The following is a 16,806-nucleotide window of genomic DNA, read 5'->3' on the forward strand; positions in this document are numbered from 1 at the left end:
ACTTGTCGAAATACATTGCAAGAAAAGGACAGCAATATAATGATGAGTTGTAATGCGCCATCTATTGAGTAAAAAACCAATGCAGCTATGGATAGAGCTTTCGTTTTTTTCTATGGATATATGATTTTTCAGTCGTTTAAGCATAATCTGGTGCGCTAGGGTAAGAGATGAAACGGTACTTGGTAGAACCATAAAGCTTTTTAACAAGCACACGGTACTCTTTGGAACTTTGCGGCTGATAGGTACTATCTGCAGGGTTGACAAAGGAACGTTAATTGTTGTTGTTAGTATAGTTTAGAGAGGCTTTGGCTCCTGCGGAGTTCTTTCGCCTCATAAAAAGGAAGTTAAGGCTTTTAAAGAACGTGAACTGAACTTGGTGGAACTTTATAGCCATTTAATGATTCATTTTCAATGATGACGTTTTGCTTGAAAATAAAACACAAAGAAAAATTATTCCCGACGCCCTTGCATAAGGAAGCTGCTTAGGCACTATTTAGAATGACCACTTGGAATTATGATACTGTTCTACAGCAAAAAAGCGGATTCAAGAAGCGATCTTTGGCTTGCCAAAATTGGCTGCTTAAACAATTTTGGTTGTTTGGGTACATACCCTTCTAACTTTTCGAGCAAAACTCTATGTGAATGGTCGTGTGGTCAGATACGTGGTTTTCAACACCACCGACCATTACTCAAATCTCACTTGCGTCAGTTCTGGTGATTCACATAGGAGTTTCGTATTTAAACAATCGTATCGCCGTTCTAGTTCTAGCGATGCATAACTTCAATGCGAAACCAAAAAACAGTACACCCGTCAAACATTGCGAGGGTTGCGAATGATATCATCTGCTCGAAATCTTATGATTTTTTTAAATAAACTTTGATTTTTATTCATGGATTTTTTTTGCGGTAGTATTTGTCGAAAAGATCACTATTTAAATTTTTGTGGATTTTTGAAAACTAAAATGTCAAAATTCAGGTGTTTAGTATGCTACAATTTGCACTGTTATACCTGTTCTCGGGGTGCTATAATTATAACTGCTAAAACTAGGGGTGAAAAAAACCAAGGCTCGTAAGCTCTTTAACACTAGAACCGCCGATGGGACTTTTTTGTCCCATCGCATTCGAGAAAGGTGTGTTATTCCGCTTGCCATCGTGACAACTCATTGAAAATTTCTGACTTTTATTTGTTTTTAACGATCTTTTGAATGCACCTGTAACGAACGTCATAACACGAATGTCGTGTCAACGGTAATTTTGAAAACGATCCAACCTTGCAACGATCCAATCTTGCCGTGAATATGAACTACAGAGAATTGACAGAAGAGAGCGAGGAAGGATGAGACCGAGGAAAGACGCCAAGAAAGCAAGAACCCAAAAACGAACGAAGCGGAATTGTGAAGTTGTGGAATTAAGTATAAATAAACGACAATAAATGTTTTTATCCGTCGATAAACTGGCGCGATCAAATTCATAAAGTGTGAAGTAAATTTAATTTCAAACAGCACCTATAAAAAAAAATTGTACAGGCGGTCCCCGAGATACACGGTTATTGGGGACCGAAAACGGCCGCAAAATACCGCGTATCTCGAATTTCCGCGTAAGTCGAATCTCGTGATTTCCAGCCAAAATATCACTAATTTTCGTGCAATTTTGCAAGTAGGGGGTGGTTTTAGCAACCAAATTAATTATTTGATATGTTTCTAATGAATTGAACAGTTTTAAACCTTTTTAAATGGCATTTTACATTCGATCAACACGGAAATTATTTGGTATTTCACAATGGATGTGTCAAATCAGTACAATTTGCTCCAAGAACTGTCAAATTTTGAAAACCGCGTATCTCTGAATCCGCGTATAAGAGGTACCGTGTATCTCGGGGACCGCCTGTATCTCATATGGTAATTAAAAAAAATCATTTTCAACCTAAAACCGCCATATGGGACATTTTTGTCCATTAAGCAAAATTAATTGTGATGGCTGGCATCCCTGCTGTCAACGAGTGACGGGTGTACTTCTGTAAGTCTGGCAGCACTGGCGTGTACGCGTTTTCATGACAAGGCATGTCAATACGAATAGAACAATAAAAGTGCGCCAAAGTATTCAACTACATACGTGCTTTTACTCTTGCTTACTACGAGCTTATGTTTTCGCTATATTCAATCGGCTAGTCTATAAAAGCATTCTACCGTACACTCTAGCGCAATTTTTTTAGTAGCACTGGTTCGTTGGAGTGTCCCTTATAAAGATTTATTATACCTAATTATGAAGTTTATTAATTGTTTTGGCACTTGAAACCCTTAGGATATAATAAACATGTCTAAATATGTACACATAACGAATGGGACAAAATTGTCCTATATGGCGGTTTTAGTATGGTTGAAAAGTCCGGCGGTTCTAGTGTTAATGCGAGGGCTCTGGGGCGGTGAACTTGTATAGCGTGCGAGCCCTCGCGTGCCCTCGCAAATCGCTGTCAATTGCATGTCGGGCAGAGGGAAGGAGAAAGCGCTCCAATCGAGGGAAGCTTCGATATCCCGCCAACATATGGCGCCACCAGCTTTTATGCTATTTTTAGAATGTATGAGTCGTTTGCCGTCTGCTAACGAAGTTTTATTTTATATTCCGTTTAGGTTCAATGCTTTAGTCATTAAGAACCCTTTTAGTGGTCATTTACTGACATTTGGGAAAGTTCTGCAATTTGCAGAACTTTTTGCGACAATCGCAGAACTTTTTGCGACAATCGCAGAAGTGTTTGCGACAATCGCAGAAGTTTTTGCGACAATCGCAAAACTTTTTGCGACAATCGCAGAACTCTTTGCGACAATCGCAGAAGTGTTTGCGATAATCGCAGAACTTTTTGCGACAATCGCAGAAGTGTTTGCGACAATCGCAGAACATTTTGCGACAGTCGCAGAAGTGTTTGCCACAGTCGCAGAAGTGTTTGCGACAATCGCAGAAGTGTTTGCGACAACCGCAGAACTTTTTGCGACAATCGCAGAACTTTTTGCGACAATCGCAGGAATGTTTGCGACAAACGCAGAACTTTTTGCGACAATCGCAGAAGTGTTTGCGACAATCGCAGAACTTTTTGCGACAATCACAGAACTTTTTGCGACAATCGCAGAAGTGTTTGCGATAATCGCAGAACTTTTTGCGACAATCGCAGGAATGTTTGCGACAATCGCAAAACATTTTGCGACAGTCGCAGAAGTGTTTGCCACAGTCGCAGAAGTGTTTGCGACAATCGCAGAAGTGTTTGCGACAACCGCAGAACTTTTTGCGACAATCGCAGAACTTTTTGCGACAATCGCAGAACTTTTTGCGACAATCGCAGAACATTTTGTGACAATCGCAGAACTTTTTGCGACAATCGCAGAAGTGTTTGCGACAATCGCAGGAATGTTTGCGACAATCGCAGAACTTTTTGCGACAATCGCAGAAATGTTTGGGACAATCGCAGGAATGTTTGCGACAATCGCAGAATTTTTTGCGACAATCGCAGAAGTGTTTGGGACAATCGCAGAACTTTTTGCGACAATCGCAGAAGTTTTTGCGACAATCGCAGAAGTGTTTGCGACAATCGCAGGAATGTTTGCGACAATCGCAGGACTTTTTGCGACAATCGCAGGACTTTTTGCAACAATCGCAGAACTTTTTGCGACAATCGCAGAAGTGTTTGCGACAATCGCAGAAGTGTTTGCGACAATCGCAGAAGTGTTTGCGACAATCGCAGAACTCTTTGCGACAATCGCAGAAGTGTTTGCGACAATCGCAGAAGTGTTTGCGACAATCGCAGAACTTTTTGCGACAATCGCAGAAGTGTTTGCGACAATCGCAGGAATGTTTGCGACAATCGCAGGACTTTTTGCGACAATCGCAGAACTTTTTGCGAAAATCGTAGAAGTGTTTGTGACAATCGCAGAAATGTTTGCGACAATCGCAGAAGTGTTTGCGACAATCGCAGAAGTGTTTGCGACAATCGCAGAACTTTTTGCGACAATCGCAGAAGTGTTTGCGACAACCGCAGAACTTTTTGCGACAATCGTAGAAGTGTTTGTGACAATCGCAGAAATGTTTGCGACAATCGCAGAAGTGTTTGCGACAATCGCAGAAGTGTTTGCGACAATCGCAGAACTCTTTGCGACAATCGCAGGAATGTTTGCGACAATCGCAGGAATGTTTGCGACAGTCGCAGAACTTTTTGCGACAATCGCAGAAGTGTTTGCGACAATCGCAGAACTTTTTGCGACAATCGCAGAAGTTTTTGCGACAATCGCAGAACTTTTTGCGACAATCGTAGAAGTGTTTGTGACAATCGCAGAAATGTTTGCGACAATCGCAGAAGTGTTTGCGATAATCGCAGAAGTGTTTGCGACAATCGCAGAACTTTTGCGACAATCGTAGAAGTGTTTGGGACAATCGCAGGAATGTTTGCGACAATCGCAGAAGTGTTTGCGACAATCGCAGAACTTTTTGCGACAATCGCAGAAGTGTTTGCGACAATCGTAGAACTTTTTGCGACAATCGCAGAAGTGTTTGCGACAATCGCAAAAGTGTTTGCGACAATCGCAGAACTTTTTGCGACAATCGCAGAACTTTTTGCGACAATCGCAGAAGTGTTTGCGACAATCGCAGAAGTGTTTGCGACAATCGCAGAAGTGTTTGCGACAATCGCATAAGATTTTGCGACAATCGCAGAAGTGTTTGCGACAATCGCAGGACTTTTTGCGACAATCGCAGAACTTTTTGGGACAATCGCAGAACTTTTTGCGACAATCGCAGAACTTTTTGCGACAATCGCAGAAGTGTTTGCGACAATCGCAGAACTTTTTGCGACAATCGCAGAAGATTTTGCGACAATCGCAGAAGATTTTGCGACAATTGCAGAACTTTTTGCGACAATCGCAGAAGTGTTTGCGACAATCGCAGAAGTGTTTGCGACAATCGCAGGAATGTTTGCGACAATCGCAGGACTTTTTGCGACAATCGCAGAACTTTTTGCGACAATCGCAGAACTTTTTGCGACAATCGCAGAACTTTTTGCGACAATCGCAGAAGTGTTTGCGACAATCGCAGAACTTTTTGCGACAATCGCAGAAGATTTTGCGACAATCGCAGAAGATTTTGCGACAATTGCAGAACTTTTTGCGACAATCGCAGAAGTGTTTGCGACAATCGCAGAACTTTTTGCGACAATCGCAGAACTTTTTGCGACAATCGCAGAAATGTTTGCGACAATCGCAGAAATGTTTGCGACAATCGCAGAACTTTTTGCGACAATCGCAGAAGTGTTTGCGACAATCGCAGAAGTGTTTGCGACAATCGCAGAAGTGTTTGCGACAATCGCAGAAGATTTTGCGACAATCGCAGAAGTGTTTGCGACAATCGCAGAACTTTTTGCGACAATCGCAGAAGTGTTTGCGACAATCGCAGGAATGTTTGCGACAATCGCAGGACTTTTTGCGACAATCGCAGAACTTTTTGCGACAATCGCAGAAGTGTTTGCGACAATCGCAGAAGTGTTTGCGACAATCGCAGAACTTTTTGCGACAATCGCAGAAATGTTTGCGACAATCGCAGAACTTTTTGCGACAATCGCAGAACTTTTTGCGACAATCGCAGAAGTGTTTGCGACAATCGCAGAAGTGTTTGCGACAATCGCAGAAGTGTTTGCGACAATCGCAGAACTCTTTGCGACAATCGCAGAAGTGTTTGCGACAATCGCAGAAGTGTTTGCGACAATCGCAGGACTTTTTGCGACAATCGCAGAACTTTTTGCGACAATCGCAGAAGTGTTTGCGACAATCGCAGAACTTTTTGCGACAATCGCAGAACTTTTTGCGACAACCCCCAGGACAATCGCATGGCAATCGGATTGAACGCGCAACATTTTCCATACAATCCGCAGTGTTGCGTTTTCTTCGCGCCAACTTTGCCTGTATTTTCAATGAGCCAAGTGATTTTACCCCCTCCTACACGCATTGTATCCTAAAGCACGCTTGTCGCGGCAACGTTCACCACATACACACACACATCTCCACACTCAGGGTACGACATCTTCCCTGTTGCTGTTCTGGACTCCCCAAGCGAAATTTTTCGGGGATAATGAACATAAACTCATGCCATCTCTTTCTATTCATCAGCTCTACTCTCTCACACGCATCGATGAACTTTTACACATCTCTTTGTTCATTGTGCTATATTTGAAGGGCTTAAAACTGATAGATAACGATTCATGTTCATGAACTAGTAGTGGTCAAATGGTAATGGTGTAATGTTTGCACCATGGTCGACATGAGTTCAATTCCATTTTTATTGTTTTCATCGATGATTTAAAGTTTTGATTTCTTTTTAAAACATGCAGCTCCAGTAACTTCCCCGGTACCAAAATCCATGCGACTTTTCGCTAACGGATTGATTAAATGGCGCCCGATTAGACGATCCGATAGAAGCACTTTTCAGGCTTAATCCCAACCAGCATTATCGCGCGATTTTTATGTGTATCTATCATTTTTCTCATTCTAACATTCACAAAATTTTTCATTCTGCCTCGCTCTTCTGGGTGTTGGTCTGTATTTGCTTACGACTTGGCTGTGTCGCATCAACGATTCGCATGTTTCATTTAGCTCATCCCTTTCCATCGTTGGAGAGAAACTCTTGCGTCTCGCTTTTCTGGGACTTGTCCAAATTCGCTTGCTACACCAATCGTTCACGCAAGCGTTATCCTCTCGCCCGCTCTTTGTATCATTGTACAGGTACTCCCCGATATACGCTATCAATGCGTACCGGAGGCAATAGCGTATCTCGAATATTCAATAGCGAAAGTCGAATTTCGAGGTTTTCAGTCAAATTATAACTAATATCCGTATAACTTTGTATGAAGTGGTAGGTTTTAGCCACTAAATTAGTTATTTGATCTAATTTCAACTGAATTTTTCAATGTTATACCATTTGAAATGGTTTTTAATATTCAACCAAAAGGGAATTTATTTTGCATTTGACATTCGATTTCTAAAATTAGTATTTCTTGTTCAAAGAACCGTCAAATTTAGAAAAAAGCGTATAGCGAAATCGTGTATATCGAGTATGGCGTATATCGGGGAATACCTGTATAGCCACACGAGGAAGGCGCTGCTTCGCGTTCACATGAAAATGTGGTAGTGTGAAATCAAGTTTGCAAGCGGTAGGACGCGTCGGTGTGTGTCCGTTTTTTCTCTCGTGAAACCAGTACGGAAAAACTATTTGGTAAGTACAGTTTTTAATAAAGGGTTATATCAATCTTCATCAAACTGAATTGTATTGATAATTGTGATATAAAATCAATTTCGTTTTTTTTTAAAGAAATCGTAACACACGCACGAACGGAAGTGAGCACGGACCACAACAGAAGCAATATTCAATTGGTTGGTAAGTATTGTGCTTGACGTTAAATTGAACAGCTGTTGGCAAAATAGTTAATATTTCCTTCTATCCCTAGGAGTGCCGAAAACAGAACAGGAGAGGAAAGAAGGCAGGAACGATTCGATCCTCCAACGTGCTAGCGCCTGGTAGAGGAGAAGTGGCAGGAAGGTAGGGACGAACATCCACCTCGCTAGTGCAGCACGTGGGAGCAGCAAGAGGGAAGCAAGCAGGACGCGTACACACCATTCGACGAAGGCAAAGCTGGAGGAAAGAAAGAACGAGGAGAGAAGGCAGGCAAGACGGGTACGTGTGTATCCCGCACCGGTTTTAGGCAGTGTGAATTGTGTGAGTATGTAAATATGTATGTGCGAGTAAGAAGGTAAAATAAAGAGCGTAAGCATGTGCAGAATGGACAAAAGAGAGTAAGAGTCTTTGTAGGGAGAATGGAGAGAATGAAAGAAATTGAACAATAATGTAGTATACAGAAACTAGATGTATGATACACGCTGTCGCACCGTTGCAGAGACGTGCTCTTTAGTGCTGCTAATGAGCACGATTTGAGAACGTTTTGAGCCCGTTTTTTCTCATACAAAATTTTAAAATGTCGCGCGATAATGTCGGTTGGGAACGGATTGAGCGAGATACACCGTCGCGGCGACACGATACATGTTGCATACATGTGTACTACATTTCAAGAGCCCCCCCTCGCTTTTTTTCGGATAGCAATGAGTTCAAACACACTTACGAATCCGTTGTTCAATATTTTTTTTATTTTCTACTTTCTTTTTCTAAGCACATTCTTTCATTCATACACACACCCTCCCCACTGGTATTTTTCGAAGTATTTTTTTTTCTTCTTGAAAAACAAAAAAACTAACGCACACAAGGAGACCCACGGGAGAGTGCGAAACGACAAAGAGAAAACACACACACACCTTCTCCTCCCCATGGTGTTTTTCGCAAGGTGATCCCGTAGGAGAACGCGAACGCAAAAACACACACAGACAAAGCCACGCACGCATGCAGGCTAGCACACAAACACACACCTCACTCCTCCCCCCCTCGTGTTCCCCCCCCACCCCCTTTTGATTCCGTAGGAGATCGCGAAACAGCAAAAAACACACTCACAACCACGTACGCATGCAAGCACACATACACACACATACACATACACCTACCCCTCCCCCTCTCTTGGTGTTTTTTCACAAGGTGATCCCGTAGGATCTCGTTAAGCGAAGCGGCAAAAACACACACAGCCACGCACGCAGGCATGCACACACATACACAAACACAGACGTGCGCGTGCACGCACGCACGAACGCACGAGGGAGCGTAAATGAAGAACGTATAGAACCTACGTTGCCGGTCTCCCCCTCCCGTGTTCTCGTTCTCCGACAAGGCTGAGGTGTGCACGTTTGTGCGTGTACCTTTGCCGTCCCTCCTCTCCTTCCTCATCCGTTGACCGTTCGTTGTAAGCTGGAGGATGAGTTCAGCGCTGTTGAAGAAATGAAAGTTAAGAATAAGATTACTCACTCTTTTTTGGTATGCTTTGTGTGTTATCATAACTTACCTTATTGCAAACAAAATCCGGAATGAAGCTCCTCGTATAGAATATTCCGCATTCGATCACATCCTCGGCGATGCTCGACGCCATCAGTGGATGAAAGCAGGAAAAGAAACAAAGAAAAGCATCAGTCACCATCAGCATCATCTTACTCTCACACTTTTACATCGGTTGATGATTCTTACCTTTTCAAATTCACCAAAACAAACAGCGATGGAACCAAATCCAGAACACCAAAATCACACACGATTTCTGGAGCAAACCGACACATCCTACCCCTCCAATTGTTTGCCACAGACTGACGTGTGTGTGAGCAGCAATGTTCTTGAAGCGGTGAGCAACGGTAAAGCACACACAAGAAGAAGCGAGACGGCTATACGAGTAGCGAATTACGCCGCCGCACACACACAGCGCGCGTCATAATTTTATGCGCGAAAATCTTAAAATTTAAGTTATTCATGACAAATTGTATCGACATTTTCATACTCTGACGAACTTTTACGAAAGATATGTAAAAACTTAATGTAGTGCAATTAAATTTAGTGCAATATCATTAGCAGAACATAACATTTTGTTATTTGTTTGTAAATTCAGATCTTAGGAGCTACTACTTTTTTCAACAATAAGTGTAGAAACACAAATTTTGTCTGAGTCCAGAACAGCAACAGGGAAGATGTCGTACCCTGAGTGTGGAGATGTGTGTGTGTATGTGGTGAACGTTGCCGCGTCAAGCGTGCTGTAGGATACAATGCGTGTAGGAGGTGGTAAAATCGCTTGGCTCATTGAAAATACAGGCAAAGTTGGCGCGAAGAAAACGCAACACTGCGGATTCCCTCTTGGCAGAAATCGCCTGTACACCCTGTCTCTCGCTACCCCCGTTCTACACTTGCGAGCAAAATCGCAAAAGTCGCAAAAGTTTTTGCGACAATCGCAAAAGTCGCAAAAGTTTTTGCGACAATCGAAAAAGTTTTTGCGACAATCGCAAAAGTCGCAAAAGTTTTTGCGACAATCGCAAAAGTCGCAAAAGTCGCAAAAGTTTTTGCGACAATCGCAAAAGTCGCATAAGTTTTTGCGACAATCGCAAAAGTTTTTGCGACAATCGCAAAAGTCGCATAAGTTTTTGCGACAATCGCAAAAGTCGCAAAAGTTTTTGCGACAATCGCAAAAGTCGCAAAAGTTTTTGCGACAATCGCAAAAGTCGCAAAAGTTTTTGCGACAATCGCAAAAGTTGCAGAAGTTTTTGCGACAATCGCAAGAGTCGCAGAAGTTTTTGCGACAATCGCAAAAGTCGCAAAAGTTTTTGCGACAATAGCAAAAGTCGCAGAAGCTTTTGCGACAATCGCAGCAGTTGCAAAAGTTTTTGCGACAATCGCAAAAGTCGCAAAAGTTTTTGCGACAATCGCAGAAGTTTTTGCGACAATCGCAAAAGTCGCAAAAGTTTTTGCGACAATCGCAAAAGTCGCAGAAGTTTTTGCGACAATCGCAAAAGTCGCAAAAGTTTTTGCGACAATCGCAAAAGTCGCAGAAGTTTTTGTGACAATCGCAAAAGTCGCAAAAGTTTTTGCGACAATCGCAAAAGTTTTTGCGACAATCGCAAAAGTCGCAAAAGTTTTTGCGACAATCGCAAAAGTCGCAAAAGTTTTTGCGACAATCGCAAAAGTCGCAAAAGTCGCAGAAGTTTTTGCGACAATCGCAAAAGTCGCAGAAGTTTTTGCGACAATCGCAAAAGTCGCAAAAGTTTTTGCGACAATCGCAAAAGTCGCAAAAGTTTTTGTGACAATCGCAAAAGTCGCAAAAGTTTTTGCGACAATCGCAAAAGTCGCAAAAGTCGCAGAAGTTTTTGCGACAATCGCAAAAGTCGCAGAAGTTTTTGCGACAATCGCAAAAGTCGCAAAAGTTTTTGCGACAATCGCAAAAGTCGCAAAAGTCGCAGAAGTTTTTGCGAAAATCGCAAAAGTCGCAAAAGTTTTTGCGACAATCGCAAAAGTCGCAAAAGTTTTTGCGACAATCGCAAAAGTCGCAAAAGTCGCAAAAGTTTTTGCGACAATCGCAAAAGTCGCAGAAGTTTTTGCGACAATCGCAAAAGTTTTTGCGACAATCGCAAAAGTTTTTGCGACAATCGCAAAAGTCGCAAAAGTTTTTGCGACAATCGCAAAAGTCGCAAAAGTTTTTGCGACAATCGCAAAAGTCGCATAAGTTTTTGCGACTATCGCAAAAGTCGCAAAAGTTTTTGCGACAATCGCAAAAGTCGCAAAAGTTTTTGCGACAATCGCAAAAGTCGCATAAGTTTTTGCGACAATCGCAAAAGTCGCAAAAGTTTTTGCGACAATCGCAAAAGTCGCAAAAGTTTTTGCGACAATCGCAAAAGTCGCAAAAGTTTTTGCGACAATCGCAAAAGTCGCAAAAGTTTTTGCGATAATCGCAAAAGTCGCATAAGTTTTTGCGACAATCGCAAAAGTCGCAAAAGTTTTTGCGACAATCGCAAAAGTCGCAGAAGTTTTTGCGACAATCGCAAAAGTCGCATAAGTTTTTGCGACAATCGAATAAGTTTTTGCGACAATCGCAAAAGTCGCAAAAGTTTTTGCGACAATCGCAAAAGTCGCAGAAGTTTTTGCGACAATCGCAAAAGTCGCATAAGTTTTTGCGACAATCGAATAAGTTTTTGCGACAATCGCAAAAGTCGCAAAAGTTTTTGCGACAATCGCAAAAGTCGCAAAAGTTTTTGCGACAATCGCAAAAGTCGCAGAAGTTTTTGCGACAATCGCAAAAGTCGCATAAGTTTTTGCGACAATCGCAAAAGTTTTTTCGACAATCGCAAAAGTCGCAAAAGTTTTTGCGACAATCACAAAAGTCGCATAAGTTTTTGCGACAATCGCAAAAGTCGCAAAAGTTTTTGCGACAATCGCAAAAGTCGCATAAGTTTTTGCGACAATCGCAAAAGTTTTTGCGACAATCGCAAAAGTCGCAAAAGTTTTTGCGACAATCGCAAAAGTCGCATAAGTTTTTGCGACAATCGCAAAAGTAGCAAAAGTTTTTGCGACAATTGCAAAAGTCGCAGAAGTTTTTGCGACAATCGCAAAAGTCGCAGAAGTTTTTGCGACAATCGCAAAAGTCGCAAAAGTTTTTGCGACAATCGCAAAAGTCGCAAAAGTCGCAGAAGTTTTTGCGAAAATCGCAAAAGTCGCAAAAGTTTTTGCGACAATCGCAAAAGTCGCAAAAGTTTTTGCGACAATCGCAAAAGTCGCAAAAGTCGCAAAAGTTTTTGCGACAATCGCAAAAGTCGCATAAGTTTTTGCGACAATCGCAAAAGTTTTTGCGACAATCGCAAAAGTCGCAAAAGTTTTTGCGACAATCGCAAAAGTCGCAAAAGTTTTTGTGACAATCGCAAAAGTCGCAAAAGTTTTTACGACAATCGCAAAAGTCGCAAAAGTTTTTGCGACAATCGCAAAAGTCGCAGAAGTTTTTGCGACAATCGCAAAAGTCGCATAAGTTTTTGCGACAATCGCAAAAGTCGCAAAAGTTTTTGCGACAATCGCAAAAGTCGCAAAAGTTTTTGCGACAATCGCAAAAGTCGCATAAGTTTTTGCGACAATCGCAAAAGTCGCAAAATTTTTGCGACAATCGCAAAAGTCGCATAAGTTTTTGCGACAATCGCAAAAGCCGCAAAAGTTTTTGCGACAATCGCAAAAGTTTTTGCGACAATCGCAAAAGTCGCAAAAGTTTTTGCGACAATCGCAAAAGTCGCAAAAGTTTTTGCGACAATCGAAAAAGTTTTTGCGACAATCGCAAAAGTCGCAAAAGTTTTTGCGACAATCGCAAAAGTCGCATAAGTTTTTGTGACAATCGCAAAAGTCGCAAAAGTTTTTGCGACAATCGCAAAAGTCGCAGAAGTTTTTGCGACAATCGCAAAAGTCGCAAAAGTTTTTGCGACAATCGCAAAAGTCGCAAAAGTCGCAGAAGTTTTTGCGAAAATCGCAAAAGTCGCAAAAGTTTTTGCGACAATCGCAAAAGTCGCAGAAGTTTTTGCGACAATCGCAAAAGTCGCAAAAGTCGCAAAAGTTTTTGCGACAATCGCAAAAGTCGCATAAGTTTTTGCGACAATCGCAAAAGTTTTTGCGACAATCGCAAAAGTCGCAAAAGTTTTTGCGACAATCGCAAAAGTCGCATAAGTTTTTGCGACAATCGCAAAAGTCGCAAAAGTTTTTGCGACAATCGCAAAAGTTTTTGCGACAATCGCAAAAGTTTTTGCGACAATCGCAAAAGTCGCATAAGTTTTTGCGACAATCGCAAAAGTCGCAAAAGTTTTTGCGACAATCGCAAAAGTCGCAAAAGTTTTTGCGACAATCGAAAAAGTTTTTGCGACAATCGCAAAAGTCGCAAAAGTTTTTGCGACAATCGCAAAAGTCGCATAAGTTTTTGCGACAATCGCAAAAGTAGCAAAAGTTTTTGCGACAATCGCAAAAGTCGCAGAAGTTTTTGCGACAATCGCAAAAGTCGCAAAAGTTTTTGCGACAATCGCAAAAGTCGCATAAGTTTTTGCGACAATCGCAAAAGTAGCATAAGTTTTTGCGACAATCGCAAAAGTCGCAGAAGTTTTTGCGACAATCGCAAAAGTCGCATAAGTTTTTGCGACAATCGCAAAAGTTTTTGCGACAATCGCAAAAGTCGCAAAAGTTTTTGCGACAATCGCAAAAGTCGCATAAGTTTTTGCGACAATCGCAAAAGTAGCAAAAGTTTTTGCGACAATCGCAAAATTTTTTACGACAATCGCAAAAGTCGCAAAAGTTTTTGCGACAATCGCAAAAGTCGCATAAGTTTTTGCGACAATCGCAAAAGTAGCAAAAGTTTTTGCGACAATTGCAAAAGTCGCAGAAGTTTTTGCGACAATCGCAAAAGTTTTTGCGACAATCGCAAAAGTCGCATTAGTTTTTGCGACAATCGCAAAAGTAGCAAAAGTTTTTGCGACAATCGCAAAAGTCGCAGAAGTTTTTGCGACAATCGCAAAAGTCGCAAAAGTTTTTGCGACAATCGCAAAAGTCGCATAAGTTTTTGCGACAATCGCAAAAGTTTTTGCGACAATCGCAAAAGTCGCAAAAGTTTTTGCGACAATCGCAAAAGTCGCAAAAGTTTTTGCGACAATCGCAAAAGTCGCAGAAGTTTTTGCGACAATCGCAAAAGTCGCAAAAGTGTTTGCGACAATCGCAAAAGTCGCAAAAGTTTTTGCGACAATCGCAAAAGTCGCAAAAGTTTTTGCGACAATCGCAAAAGTCGCAAAAGTTTTTGCGACTATCGCAAAAGTCGCAAAAGTTTTTGCGACAATCGCAAAAGTCGCATTAGTTTTTGCGACAATCGCAAAAGTCGCAGAAGTATTTGCGACAATCGCAAAAGTCGCAGAAGTTTTTGCGACAATCGCAAAAGTCGCAAAAGTTTTTGCGACAATCGCAAAAGTCGCAAAAGTCGCAGAAATTTTTGCGAAAATCGCAAAAGTCGCAAAAGTTTTTGCGACAATCCCAAAAGTCGCAAAAGTCGCAGAAGTTTTTGCGAAAATCGCAAAAGTCGCAAAAGTGTTTGCGACAATCGCAAAAGTCGCAGAAGTTTTTGCGACAATCGCAAAAGTCGCAAAAGTTTTTGCGACAATCGCAAAAGTCGCAAAAGTTTTTGCGACAATCGCAAAAGTTTTTGCGACAATCGCAAAAGTCGCAAAAGTTTTTGCGACAATCGCAAAAGTCGCATAAGTTTTTGCGACAATCGCAAAAGTCGCAAAAGTTTTTGCGACAATCGCAAAAGTTTTTGCGACAATCGCAAAAGTTTTTGCGACAATCGCAAAAGTTTTTGCGACAATCGCAAAAGTTTTTGCGACAATCGCAAAAGTCGCATAAGTTTTTGCGACAATCGCAAAAGTCGCAAAAGTTTTTGCGACAATCGCAAAAGTCGCAAAAGTTTTTGCGACAATCGAAAAAGTTTTTTCGACAATCGCAAAAGTCGTAAAAGTTTTTGCGACAATCGCAAAAGTCGCATAAGTTTTTGCGACAATCGCAAAAGTAGCAAAAGTTTTTGGGACAATCGCAAAAGTCGCAGAAGTTTTTGCGACAATCGCAAAAGTCGCAAAAGTTTTTGCGACAATCGCAAAAGTCGCATAAGTTTTTGCGACAATCGCAAAAGTAGCATAAGTTTTTGCGACAATCGCAAAAGTCGCAGAAGTTTTTGCGACAATCGCAAAAGTCGCATAAGTTTTTGCGACAATCGCAAAAGTCGCATAAGTTTTTGCGACAATCGCAAAAGTCGCAAAAGTTTTTGCGACAATCGCAAAAGTCGCAAAAGTTTTTGCGACAATCGCAAAAGTCGCAGAAGTTTTTGTGACAATCGCAAAAGTCGCAAAAGTTTTTGCGACAATCGCAAAAGTTTTTGCGACAATCGCAAAAGTCGCAAAAGTTTTTGCGACAATCGCAAAAGTTTTTGCGACAATCGCAAAAGTCGCATAAGTTTTTGCGACAATCGCAAAAGTCGCAAAAGTTTTTGCGACAATCGCAAAAGTTTTTGCGACAATCGCAAAAGTCGCAAAAGTTTTTGCGACAATCGCAAAAGTCGCATAAGTTTTTGCGACAATCGCAAAAGTCGCAAAAGTTTTTGCGACAATCGCAAAAGTCGCAAAAGTTTTTGCGACAATCGAAAAAGTTTTTGCGACAATCGCAAAAGTCGCAAAAGTTTTTGCGACAATCGCAAAAGTCGCATAAGTTTTTGCGACAATCGCAAAAGTCGCAAAAGTTTTTGCGACAATCGCAAAAGTCGCAGAAGTTTTTGCGACAATCGCAAAAGTCGCAAAAGTCGCAGAAATTTTTGCGACAATCGCAAAAGTCGCAAAAGTTTTTGCGACAATCGCAAAAGTCGCAAAAGTCGCAGAAGTTTTTGCGAAAATCGCAAAAGTCGCAAAAGTTTTTGCGACAATCGCAAAAGTCGCAAAAGTTTTTGCGACAATCGCAAAAGTCGCAAAAGTCGCAAAAGTTTTTGCGACAATCGCAAAAGTCGCATAAGTTTTTGCGACAATCGCAAAAGTTTTTGCGACAATCGCAAAAGTCGCAAAAGTTTTTGCGACAATCGCAAAAGTCGCATAAGTTTTTGCGACAATCGCAAAAGTCGCAAAAGTTTTTGCGACAATCGCAAAAGTCGCATAAGTTTTTGCGACAATCGCAAAAGTCGCAAAAGTTTTTGCGACAATCGCAAAAGTCGCAAAAGTTTTTGCGACAATCGAATAAGTTTTTGCGACAATCGCAAAAGTCGCAAAAGTTTTTGCGACAATCGCAAAAGTCGCATAAGTTTTTGCGACAATCGCAAAAGTAGCAAAAGTTTTTGCGACAATCGCAAAAGTCGCAGAAGTTTTTGCGACAATCGCAAAAGTCGCATAAGTTTTTGCGACAATCGCAAAAGTCGCAAAAGTTTTTGCGACAATCACAAAAGTCGCATAAGTTTTTGCGACAATCGCAAAAGTCGCAAAAGTTTTTGCGACAATCGCAAAAGTCGCAAAAGTTTTTGCGACAATCGCAAAAGTTTTTGCGACAATCGCAAAAGTCGCAAAAGTTTTTGCGACAATCGCAAAAGTCGCATAAGTTTTTGCGACAATCGCAAAAGTAGCAAAAGTTTTTGCGACAATTGCAAAAGTCGCAGAAGTTTTTGCGACAATCGCAAAAGTCGCAGAAGTTTTTGCGACAATCGCAAAAGTCGCATAAGTTTTTGCGACAATCGCAAAAGTTTTTGCGACAATCGCAAAAGTCGCAAAAGTTTTTGCGACAATCGCAAAAGTCGCATAAGTTTTTGCGACAATCGCAAAAGTCGCAAAAGTTTTTGCG

General features: G+C 41.5%; 1 long non-coding RNA gene across 1 annotated transcript; it reads right to left on the bottom strand.

The window, feature by feature from the left end:
• Positions 1 to 8,146: 8,146 nt before the first annotated feature.
• Positions 8,147 to 9,527, bottom strand: LOC125906626 (uncharacterized). The gene is made up of 2 exons (XR_007451988.1): positions 8,969 to 9,527; positions 8,147 to 8,893 (listed from the first exon to the last, which is right to left on the bottom strand). It is a non-coding gene; the product is annotated as an uncharacterized LOC125906626 (long non-coding RNA).
• Positions 9,528 to 16,806: the final 7,279 nt, after the last annotated feature.

This window comes from Anopheles coluzzii, chromosome 2, assembly GCF_943734685.1.
Source record: "Anopheles coluzzii chromosome 2, AcolN3, whole genome shotgun sequence".
Lineage (NCBI taxonomy): Eukaryota > Metazoa > Arthropoda > Insecta > Diptera > Culicidae > Anopheles > Anopheles coluzzii.